Here is a 12,819-nt window from a genome sequence, read left to right as displayed (position 1 = left end):
TGTTTGCTTGTTTTGTGTTTTATTACTATATTATAATTGTATGTATATATGCTATTTATTAAAGGTCAACACAGAGAATAAATTATACAGGTCCAAAACAGGGAAACACAAAAGAAAAGCAGCCCCCACCCCCGAAGAAAAAGACCACAGTGTTAAATAATAATAAGAGGAAGGAGAATGCAACTTAACGCTACAGTTAGTGGACATAACAGCAAGCACAGTAATCCAGAAAACAAAGAAAAGGAACAGGCAGCAATGGTAAAAAATAAATAAAAAGTCCTTCCAGTAGCACCTTAGAGACCAACTAAGTTTGTTACTGGTATGAGCTTTCGTGTTCATGCACACTTCTTCAGATACCACAATGGGTTAAGTCAGAATGGGCCGCAATGGGTTAAGTCAGAATGGACCATCGCCGCCCTGAAACAACATGGCGACCTTCACTTCAAATGAGTCACATGGGCCAGCTAAAATGGCTGACCCCGCCATGTTGCCCTTAACTAAGATGGCGACCAACGACTTGCCCTTACAGTAACAAAGCCCACAACGATGTAAGTCACCTTTAGCATGATTTTAGCTTTGAAAAGTTGCCTTACAAATAAAATGACTGACTGATTGATTGATTGATTGATTGACTGATTGATGAGGAGTGTGCCTAGCAGGCCAATGGGAGAGCTCCTCCCACCCTAGAAGAGCTCTATTGGCCAGCCTGGAGCGTCAATCAGCCAGCTGTGGAGGGCGGGCTCACCTTCCCAGGAGCCTAACTGCTAGGCCGCAGGAGGCAGGCAAGTCAGGGGAGGGCAAAAACCTTCAGGTGTTATTGTGACTTCCAAAAGGTGACAAAAGGCAACGCAAATGGAGGGACAGGGGAACCAATCTGTGTTTTAAAGGACAGGAGGCAACCCTCTTCCTTTTCCCCCTTCTGAGCCTCATATTCCCCTCCCCCCCCACCATTTTTTATTTATTTGAACCCACAACATGTTGTGATATCAACACTGCTGAGATGTCAGAGTGGTTTAGTGTTCCAACATGATAGCAGGGTAAATGTGAAAAATGCTACGATGAAAAGTGGTGCCTTGAAAGTGACACAACATTTGCGCAATGATAGTCATTGGCATTTGGTTTTCAAATGCACCCTTTACTATTTGAGTTTACAAATACAGAAAAGTTTCGATTTTTGCTATATAATAAAAACGGCCTTGTGTGTTCTCTGTGCTAGATTTCGTATTGGGGAAATGCACACTTTTCAGTCAGAAACAATGAAACCCGCCATTTCTTCTAAGATTATGAGTTACATCTCAATTAATTTATGCAGTGAGGCAATGTGACGTAGTGGAGGGCAAGGGAAACAGGCTTTTGAACAGAATTGTATATAGGAGAAGTGGAAAGGTAGAGCACTGGGGTTGTACTTTAGAGCACAATTCAAAGTGCTGGTGCTGGCCTTGAAAGCCCTCCACGGCCTCGGCCCACTCGACCTGAAGCAGCGTCTCCACCCCCATCGCTCAGCCCGGACACTGAGGTCCTCCTCTGAGGGTCTTCTGCTGGCTCCCTCCCTGCGAGAAGCGAAGGGACAGGGAACCAGGCAAAGGGCCTTCTTGGAAGTGGAACACCCCCCCTTCAGATGTCAAGGAAGTAAATAATTACACAACTTTTAGAAGACATCTGAAGGCAGCCCTCTAGCGGGAGGTTTTAAACACTTGCTGTTTTTCTTATTTTTTTTAGATATGATGTAAACTGCCCAAGATATGCTGTAAGCTGCCCAAGAACCGAGAACTCCCAGAAGTGCAAGCTGGATTTCGAAGGGGCAGAGGAACCAGAGACCAAATTGCAAACATGCGCTGGATTATGGAGAAAGCTAGAGAGTTCCAGAAAAACATCTACTCCTGCTTCATTGACTACGCAAAAGCATTTGACTGTGTCGACCACAGCAAACTATGGCAAGTTCTTAAAGAAATGGGAGTGCCGGATCACCTCATTTGTCTCCTGAGAAATCTCTATGTGGGACAAGAAGCTACAGTTAGAACTGGATATGGAACAACTGATTGGTTCAAAATTGGGAAAGGAGTACGACAAGGCTGTATATTGTCTCCCTGCTTATTTAACTTATATGCAGAATTCGTCATGCGAAAGGCTGGACTGAATGAATCCCAGACCAGAATTAAGATTGCCGGAAAAAATATCAACAACCTCAGATATGCTGATGATACTACCTTGAGGGCAGAAAGTGAGGAGGAATTAAAGAACCTTTTAATGAGGGTGAAAGAAGAGAGCGCAAAATATGGTCTGAAGCTCAACATCAAAAAAACTAAGATCATGGCCACTGGTCCCATCACCTCCTGGCAAATAGAAGGGGAAGAAATGGAGGCAGTGAGAGATTTCACTTTCTTGGGTTCCATGATCACTGCAGATGGTGACAGCAGTCACGAAATTAGAAGACGCCTGCTTCTTGGGAGAAAAGCAATGACAAACCTAGACAGCTTCTTAAAAAGCAAAGACATCACCTTGCCGAAAAAGATCCGTATAGTTAAAGCTATGGTTTTCCCACTAGTGATGTATGGAAGTGAGAGCTGGACCATAAAGAAGGCTGATCGCCAAAGAATGGATGCTTTTGAATTATGGTGTTGGAGGAGACTCTTGAGAGTCCCATGGACTGCAAGAAGATCAAACCTATCCATTCTCAAAGAAATCAGCCCTGAATGCCCTCTAGATGGACAGATCCTGAAGTTGAGGCTCCAGTACTTTGGCCACCACATGAGAAGAGAAGACTCCCTAGAAAAGACCCTGATGTTGGGAAAGGTGGAGGGCACAAGGAGAAGGGGATGACAGAGGATGAGATGGTTGGACAGTGTTCTCGAAGCTACTAACATGAGTTTGGCCGAACTGCGAGAGGCAGTGAAGGATAGACATGCGTGGCGTGCTCTAGTCCATGGGGTCACGAAGAGTCGGACACGACTGAACAACAACACAACAAAAGCTTCCCAGAGTGGATGGGGTAGTAGTGGTAGTGGTAGTAATCATCTCTTCATCATCTCCACAGGACTGCATAAGAAGAATTCGTATGCAAGCCAAGGAAGATTTTCTAATCCAGCTGTGGGATAATTAGTATCCCGCACACAATGAAAAAATTATGAACCACACAAGCACCTTCTGGTGAGTAAATCTCCTCCTCTACCTACCATTATACTTCTGTTGATGCAGCCTAGAATAGCACTAGCATTTTTTATTGCTGCATCACACTGTTGACTCATGCTCATGGCCTACAAATGTTTCCTTAATTTTTTTGTTTGTGGGTGAGCATCCTCCCATGTCCTCACCTACAGTCTAAAGCTCTGCAACATATACAGTGGTGCCCTGCTAGACGAAAATAATTCGTTCTGCAAAAATTTTCGTCTAGCGGTTTTTTCGTGTAGCGAAGCGGCAATGACGGCAGCGCTCCGCTAAACGAAAAAAAAAAGACGAAAATTTTTCGTCTTGCGAGGCAGCCCCATTGACTTTTTCGTCTTGCGGGGCAGCTTCCGCTAGACGAATGCCGTTCGTCTAGCGAGTTTTTCGTCTAGCGAGGCATTCGTCTAGCGGGGCACCACTGTACTTAGGGATTGAGGAAGATGAGCAAACTGAGTCTTGTTTAAGTTTGACAGTGTTAATTTGCTGATGGCCAGTCATTTCACTTATATTTCCACTTTCAAAATCTTTCACATGCCTAGAGAAAACAAAAAGTATTATGGAGCAGAGGTTTATTACAAAAATGCCTTTTTATCATAGATATCACATCTCAGAATACAGTATATGAAAGTCTCAGAGCCCTGTTTCAGAGAAGTGTGGCCTGTTTCTTTGGTTCTTTTATCCATAGATTGAGCTTTTGAGCCAGTGTAGAATAAAAAGATGCATTGGGAATTTCATGTTATCTATGGTGTCAGGACACCTGGATTTATTTTTATTTGTTTTTTATTTTTGTGGCCAAAAAAGAGGATAAAGAATCATAGAATCATAGAGTTGGAAGAGACCACAAGGGCCATCCAGTCCAACCCCCTGCCAAGCAGGAAACACCATCAAAGCATTCCTGACAGATGGCTGTCAAGCCTCTGCTTAAAGACCTCCAAATAAGGAGACTCCACCACACTCCTTGGTAGCAAATTCCACTGCCGAACAGTTCTCACTGTCAGGAAGTTCTTCCTAATGTTTAGGTGGAATCTTCTTTCTTGTAGTTTGAATCCATTGCTCCGTGTCCGCTTCTCTGGAGCAGCAGAAAACAACCTTTCACCCTCCTCTATATGACATCCTTTTATATATTTGAACATGGCTATCATATCACCCCTTAACCTTCTCTTCTCCAGGCTAAACATACCCAGCTCCCTAAGCCGTTCCTCATAAGGCATTGTTTCCAGGCCTTTGACCATTTTGGTTGCTGTAACTGGTCATGTATGCCAAGCCTGTTGTTAGGGACATAAAACTCTTCCCCTTTCTCATAAAGGAGGCATCGGCAACGTGCAGCCAGAATCGGCTCATGGAGACCATTTAACCGGCCCCACGAGCCGCCCGCGAACCAGGCCGCCTGCTCAGCAAGTCCCCACATGCTGTGCTAAATCAGTGCAGTGCGGCGCCAGAAATTGCATCTGTGCAGATGCTGAAAATTGCATCTGTGCAGACGGAGACAGCGAAAATCGCGTCTGTGCGTGCACAGACACCGGAAATTGCCTGCACGCAATACGGCCCATGGAGGAATCTCTGTGGGACTGAGTGGCCCAGGCAAGGCTGACCCCTGCCCCAAAGGGAGCCTAGGAGCGAGGGAGCTGGAACCCTGAACAAAAGGAAAACAACACTTATATACGTTTACAGGTGGATCTTCCCAATTTCCCACTTCCTGTCCTGCCATGGCATGGCACAAGTTGGAGGTACATCGGATGAGGTTTCAGGTAAATTTTCACTGAACAAAGGTAGGTCATTGTCACACAGCGGGTGGACAGCTCCCTCATTTTACATGCATATGTTCCTAGCGGGAAGTCACAAAAGGATTCCCTGGTCCTGAATGGGGTAACTGTGCCCCTGAAGGACCAGGTGTGCAGCCTGGGAGTCATTTTGGACTCACAGCTGTCCATGGAAGCGCAGGTTAATTCTGTATCCAGGGCAGCTGTCTACCAGCTCCACCTGGTACGCAGGCTGAGACCCTACCTGCCCGCGGACTGTCTCACCAAGGTGGTGCATGCTCTGGTTATCTCCCGCTTGGACTACTGCAATGCGCTCTATGTGGGGCTACCTTTGAAGGTGACCCGGAAACTGCAATTAATCCAAAATGCGGCAGCTAGACTGGTGACTGGGAGTGGCCGCCGGGACCACATAACACCGGTCCTGAGAGATCTGCATTGGCTCCCAGTACGTTTCCGAGCACAATTCAAAGTGTTGGTGCTGACCTTTAAAGCCCTAAACGGCCTCGGTCCTGTATACCTGAAGGAGCGCCTCCACCCCCATCATTCAGCCCGGACACTGAGATCCAGCGCCGAGGGCCTTCTGTCGGTTCCCTCACTGCGAGAAGCAAAACTACAGGGAACCAGGCAGAGGGCCTTCTCGGTAGTGGCGCCCGCCCTGTGGAACGCCCTCCCATCACAGGTCAGGGAAATAAACAACTACCTGACATTCAGAAAAAACCTGAAGGCAGCCCTTTTTAGGGAAGTTTTTAATGTTTGATATTTTTGTATTTGATTTCTGTTGGAAGCCGCCCAGAGTGGCTGGGGAAATCCAGCCAGATGGGCGGGGTAAAAAAAAAAAAAAGGGAAGGGGAAGGGTGGATGTTTTTCTTCTGCAGTCCGGCCTGTTTCGTCCCACCCATCCTGTTGTTAATGGCTGTTTACTGTTGTGCTTTGTTTGCAGGGACGGATGTGATACCAGGAGAAGAAAGGGAAGCCAAAACTCCAGGCATTTCCCCTCTATGGTCGGTGTTAGAGGATACATTTTTCATGAATGGCCGGAGTGCCTTTATTAATGGTTCATTCAATAAAGTCAAGAAGTTTGCGAATTGGTGTCTGTTTCTGTAGACTCACTAGAGGGCACAGTGCACCTGTCATCCTGTCAGAGCAGGCAAGTTACACGCTGAAGGGTCACCCTTACAGCTTACATAGTTGCATAATTCTTAGTTACAATTTCTTACACAGTTTCATTTACATTGTTTACATCAGGTACATTTTCTACACCATTCCTTATATTAGTTCAAATTTTTCTACATCAGTGTAAATTGAGGAAATAGGGTAATGGGCAGTGCAGGGAGGAGAGAAAAATGCTTTATTTGACAGAAAAGGAGGGTGAAGATTTGAAGGAGGGGAATAACAGGCGAAGTGAATTCGAAGGAGAGAAGACTAAAGGCAAAATTGAGGGAAAGTTTTACAAACATCTCTTAGCTTGTCTTCTTTTGGTTTATTTGGTCCTGGTTGTCAGCCTCTTGAACTATTTTTGTACACCATTCCCCTCTTTGGGGATGAATTTCTAACAGAAATCATTGCCCACCCCCTGAAATTACCTGGTATTCCCCTTCACCAAGGTGGTGCATTTGTATAATGTCTGGGAACTTAGGACTTTCCATGTATGCTCACAGTGGTGCCTGAACCTGCGACATGCTATATAAAAGAGAAGAGGATGACTGCAACGAGCAGCAGTAATGCACCCTTCACTAAATCTTATAACCAACTGATGTTAGGAAACCAGCCCCAAAGATCCCGGTCTGACAGTTCTTGGTATTGCATTGCGGTCAACCTGTTCTCGAGTGAGTTTGTGTGGCGTAATATTAACAGTCTGTTGCCGAGACACGGAGGTTCACCCCTCACACCCCAAGGTACAGCACACCATTTTCCTGTTTATACTCACCCCGTGATTCCTGGGATCCTTGTTCCTTTCCTTGGCCAATTTGATGTTAGCGTTGCTCCCACCAAAGCAAAATGGGGAAACAGGGAAACGCACTGACAAATGATCAGATGCATGCGGACCTTCACTGCAGGTAGGCAGACCACCAAATTGATGTAAAAATTGAGGCTTCCTTTTTGCCGCCCAACTCCCTGTGGGAGTCCCCTAAGTCCATGACCGGCCAAAGAAGAATGGATGGAGACAAGATCCCATGGAAAGCAAGGCAGATAGATATTTATTTTTCTGTTGCAACAGAGTTCCCTCCCCTCCTTGCAAGGAGGGAGAGACCCTGATTAAAAGTGCAGGAACCTTGAAAGACTTTTGACATTGCCCAACCCCCTTAGCCAAAGACCACCGCAAAATCATCATACATACATCATAGGAGGTGGTCTACAGCAGAAATCCTGTCTGCCAGGATACCTGATAATGGTCACTGGTTGCATTACCTGGGCAGCCTGGCAATTCTTTATTGATGGATAATACTATAGTTCTTGAATCCAGGTCACAGGCTCACCCTAGTCATACACAAATACCCCTTAAGACAGGATTAGTAAGCAAAAGGATAATGGGAAGACTCTCCCCATTTGCCTCCCTTACTGCAGAGGAATATTTGAGGTCATTGGGAGAGTCAAAAGGTTTCAAGATTGCTCTCCTGTACCCTTTCAGACACATGGTTATATATTTAGAAATATGTGCATTTATGAATATTCTATATTTGATACCTTAAAATTATTATAACACAGTGTTTTGGAAGGAAACTCTCCCACATTCCCAAAAAAGCCATACTGGAACCTGCCTAGCAACTGGTACATAGTCAGGAAGGTAGTGCTGCCCAGTCATGGGCTTAGGATTTGCTCCTTGGCCCCCACAAACTGGGGGAGAAGCGAAGCAAAGGAGTCAAGAAAGAAAGCAGGAAAAGACAAGGTATACATAAGTATATAAGAATAAGAATACATAACTCGGGGACACAAAGGAAGATATAAACTGTGGGTGCAACAGCAAAGGAAAACCCAAGAGAAACCAAAGCACAGGAAGAGAGTAAAAAAGAAGAAGGTAAAAGCACACAGTTATTTGGGGTGGGGTGAGGAGTGGAGTTTTATATTATTGTTGGCATCCGTCTGTCTCAAGAGACTGGAATACACTTCCGAGGATCAAATCCAATTCCTGCGGTACCAACACCAAAGTGACCTCCCGGGGAGCAAGATGGCAGTGTGGATGTAGGTTCTGGGCTGCTCAGATGACATGACCCCCCCCCCTCGGCCTCAAGGATGTGCTCCAAATGAAAGTAGAACAACACGCTTGGCACCAGAACATGGGGCCCAGGAACCATCTGGAAGGAAGGTGATGCTGGACTCAACCCTGAGAGGCACCCAAGACATGGGGTGTTGTCAATCATAGCAGTGAGTGGACTTCTCCAGTTCTGCTCCATTATTGACCCTCCATTCTGATATTGTTTGGGACATGATAGCTATTGATGAACCTGTGTAAAAATGAACAGAGTGAATTTATCCTTCCTCTCTCATAACTACCAGTCCTACCTTGCTTTTCCTATCTATGCTCAGAACTGAAGCTCAGATCTTCACAGAAACATTTCCCTTTTATAGTATCAGTTGACACCTCAGCAGACTGGAAAAGGCAAGCAGGAAACGGGCAGCCGTTGTTTCCTAGCTGCTAATGCTCTACTATTCCCAGAGTCTGTGGTGTGAGCATTTTGCACCCAGGAAGGAGAGGTTTGTGCCAGTTGCAGAAGCCTGCAAATACCCCTCCTCCTCTGTGCAGATTGGTTTTTGTCAACTCAAATCCTGATCACTTCTCCTGCTTGGGTTGTGCCTGGGTTAATGGCCACCTCCAGGCGCATGTCAACTCAGCTGGTTCCCCAGACGGTCCCCTGGAAGTTTGGTGGCCCACCTGCTCGCCTCTAGGCTTCAGGGCGGAACTTGCACGCAGAGCCCTTTGACAGGGGGCCTGGAGATATCACACCTGCGGGAAGGAAAGAGGGTGATGCACCACTTCCCCCCTCCCAGAATATAGACAATGGGATTCAACCCAATGCTTTATCAACCCAAAGTTGTGGTGACTGATATGAGGAAGGCAAAAACCCTAAATGGGCCCAATTTGTTTGCATGCAGATTCCTTCCCAGCCCCGAATACAGAGACCAATTATACCACAGCAAGGTCTTTAAAACGCAGTCTCCACAGACCCGGTGGCTGGGCTGAACTGTTGCCAACTGTGCCGCTTGGTCAGAGTGCAGCCGGCCTTTAACTGCAGCAGCAGAGCAGAACCTTGCTCCCTCTGGTCTGCTCCTGAAGCCCTGCCCACTGTGGAGGTCAGGATTTCTGAGTTTAAAAGAGTGATTTTTGGCAGGCAGTGCTGGAGTCCCCCACAGCCGGCCACAGGTGATGCCAACAGCCAGCCACAAGGAGCCATGCCAGGCTGCAACCATTGCCCACCCTTCATTCAGCTCCCCCCCCCATTATTCTGCAGCCTCCCCACAGCACAAATGTCAGGTTAGAGGGAAGCTGCCCAAGTTCAGACCACTGATCGGTCTCGGGCTGGCAGCAGCTCTGCAGGGTTTCATGAAGGGGACCTTCCCAGCCCCCACCTGGAGATGCCATGGGGACCCCACCCCCACATGCATGTTTGTGTATGTACAAACACACACGTGTCAAATTCTCATGCTTCCAACCTCAAAAGTAGCTGCCAGCCTAGTAGCTCCCTACAGAAATCAACAGCCGATTACCCCATAGGAAACCCTGATTGTGGAGAGAGGATAATCAGGACTCTCAGTTGGGGTGGGAATCTCTCAAAAAGCAACCCATCAAACCCCCCCCCCCCCACTGTGATGTTCTATAAACATTAAATGCTAGCCCTGCCTCTCTCATCCCCCCCCTTCTCCTATGGAGAGAGCATTAGGGTGTGTATGCCAAAAGACTCTTTCCCTACCAAGCTGCATGACACCAATCTGGGCAGATCAGCCCCCCCCCCACCTGCTGCCTTCCTGTTGTGCAGTCCGGGGCTTATGGGATCTGTGGTCCCCAACACCTGGAGGGCACCCAGTTGGGGATGGCTGGCTTAGTTTGTCCAAAAATATATAGGAAGGAAAACAGGTCTGGCCTGGATTGAACTCAAGTCCCCATCAGCACAGGAGAAGGCTGCTGCCCAGTTCAAAAAGGGTGAGGCTATGTGCTTTGCTGAACAGGAATTGTGGTGTGTTTGTGTTTTGACCTGAATGGGCACCTAAGCCCTGTCCTCGCGAGATCAAATTGCAGCACTCAAGAACCGCATCTAGAACGCAAGGACCACTGGGCACCTGTGGAATGCGATGACATCAGACGACATCATTTTAGAAAGAAGCGCGGATCTTTTTCTTCAACTGTACTCCGTACTAGTTCTTCTACAGGTAGGCCATGGTACTGCGCTTGGGAAGGAAAGGGGGGCAGACCTGCCTCTGTGGGGAGGGGGTGCCACAACCCACAGGGACTGTCCTCTGCTGGGCCACCCTGCCGAGCTTCTGAGGACAGTGGAACTGCCAGTCCATTAGGCGATATAGTCCTTTGGATTGCCAGGTTTTGGTTTGGAGGTTTTGTGCTGCATTGTGGAATAGTGGGTGGTAGGTCAGGGGAATTAGTGGGGATGGGGTTGGGGATAGTTTGCCTGTTTCTGCTTTCCATGCTTTGAACATGGTTTGTGTGTATCTATTAAGTGTTGTGGGGATTTTTCTTAGTTTGTTTGGGAGGAGTGGGTATGCTGTGGTGCAGATATTCTCAATTGTGTCCCTTTCTAGGTGTATCCATTGTTTTGTCTCGTCTTCTAATATGTATGGGATTATATGGCGTATTTGGTTGGCTCTGTAGTATGCTTCTATATTGGGGATTCCCCATCCTCCTTCTGCGGTGGGGAGGTGTAGGTATTTGGTGTATATTCTTGGTTTTTTGTGTGAGAAGATAAAGGATTGTAGTTTTCTCTGCCATTTGCGGAGTTGGGTTGGGGGGGATCCAGATTGGGGGGGTTTGGAATAGATAGGTTGGTTTTGGAAGGGTGATCATTTTGATCATGGCTATTTTGTCTGAGAGAGTGAACTTCATGTTGTTCCATCTCTTTAAGTCTTTGTTTATTTGTTGCCATAGGGGTTTGTAGTTGTGGAGGTATAATTTGTTAAGGCTTTTAGTTATTTGTACTGAACTTGGTGTGGCAGAGTTTTATCTTGGTGGTGTTAGTGAGTTCTCTTTGGATGTAAGGTGGGGTGTTAAAGCACATGGCTTCCGATTTTTCAAAGTTTACTTGTAGGCCTGAAACCGTTGCAAATGTGTTGAGTTCTCTGATTAGGGAGGGTGCTGTATTTGAGGGATCTGGTGTTGTGACCATTAGGTCATCTGCAAAAAGTCCTAGTTTATAGGTTCTGTCTTTTATTTCCACCCCCTTGATGTCTGTGGCTGCTCGGATTCGGATTGCTAGGGGTTCCAGCGCCAGGATAAATAGGAAGGGAGATAGTGGGCACCCTTGTTTTGTGCCTCTTTGGATTGTTATGGTATTTGAGTCCATATTATTAATTCTGCATTTTGCTGAGGCTTGGGAGTATATTTGTTTGATGGTTTGTAGGAAGTAGGGGCCAAATTTCATGCTAGTTAGTACTGCTGATAGGTATTTTTCCATTCTAGGCAATCAAAAGCTTTGAGGATGTCTAGGGACATAATTGTCAATGGGAGTTTAGTTGCCTTGCTGTGTTCAATTAGGTTCAGTAGTTTCCTGATGGGGTCTGTAATATTGTGACCAGGGACGAAGCCAGTTTGGTCTGGAGCTATTAGCTTGGATAAGAATTTTTTCAGGCTGTTGGCCAAGATTGATGTGAATATTTTGTAGTCTTGGTTTATTAATGAAATCGGGCGGTATGATTCTACCTTGAGGCTGTCCTTCAATGGTTTTGGGATGGAGACTATTTTGGAGAGGGTCCAGGTTTCTGCAATTATTTCTTTGGGGGGAAATGTCGTGTTGCCATCTTTTTTGGTGATGCAGTGTATTCTTGTTTTAAGTGTTTTTTTCCTACATCTATTTGCTAATAGTCTGGAGTTTTCCCCTCCGTATTCATAGAAGCGCTGTTTTAAGTATAGAATGTTGATCATTGTTTTGTTGATTTCTAGGGAGTCTATTTCTCTTCTTTTTTGTTCTATAAGTTGAAGGAGTTTTTTAGATCCTGTTTGTTTGTAGCGTGATTTGTTTTTTAAGGAGTGCTTTCTCTTTTATGCAAGCTCCTCTGGTGACTGCTTTCATTGCGTCCCACAGGAGGGGTGTTTTTATGTTGTCTACATCGTTTTCCTTGAAGTAGTTTTGGAGGGTTTTGTGAGACTCTCTCTAATTTGTTTGTTTGTAGTTAGGGTGGGACTGAAGGACATTGATGGGGTGGTTTGTGTTTCTTCTCCTATTTTAATAGTGATTTCTACTGGGGCGTGGTCTGTGATTTGGATGTTGCCTATGTTTGTTGATTCCACTAAAGGGATCAGACCCTGTGTAGCAGGATGCTGTCCAATCTGGATACTGTGCCATGGCATCCAGATTGGAATGTATGGCTATTATCTCTTGGATTTTGCTCACTCCAGATGTCGTAAAGACCCCTGTTTTTTAACATTTTCAGTAGGTGGCCATTAACCCAGGCACAACCCAACTGTCAGGCACATGTTTTCCTCTTTTTAAATAATTACAGAATCATTAAAATAGGTTATATTTTATAACGTTTTTTCACAGCATATTTTTCTATTATTGTAGACTACTCAAACTTGGTAGCTTCGAGAACACTGTCCAATATGGAAGGCCGGAGGAAGATCAACAACAAAGCTGTGGAAGTAAGTAGCATTACCGATTGGAGTGTTTTTTTTTTGTAATGTATGTTTTTGCTTGTTGTTTGGAATAAAATCTTTAATCTTCTTACCCAATTGCGT

At 45.9% G+C, this 12,819-nt stretch overlaps 1 long non-coding RNA gene across 1 annotated transcript in view; it reads left to right on the top strand.

Moving 5' to 3' along the window:
• Positions 1-5,999, top strand: part of LOC117061386 — a 40,136-nt gene extending 34,137 nt beyond the window's left edge. Inside the window, exons 3-4 of the long non-coding RNA XR_004428085.1 lie at positions 4,834-4,910; positions 5,863-5,999. This is a non-coding gene — a long non-coding RNA (uncharacterized LOC117061386). The remainder of the gene's footprint in view (positions 1-4,833; positions 4,911-5,862) is intronic.
• The last annotated feature ends 6,820 nt before the right edge of the window (positions 6,000-12,819 follow it).

The sequence above is a fragment of the Lacerta agilis genome, chromosome 1 (genome assembly GCF_009819535.1).
Source record: "Lacerta agilis isolate rLacAgi1 chromosome 1, rLacAgi1.pri, whole genome shotgun sequence".
Classification (NCBI taxonomy): Eukaryota; Metazoa; Chordata; class Lepidosauria; order Squamata; family Lacertidae; genus Lacerta; species Lacerta agilis.
The sequence above is the reverse complement of the archived record's forward strand: the minus strand, read 5'-3'. Positions and strand labels throughout refer to the sequence as shown.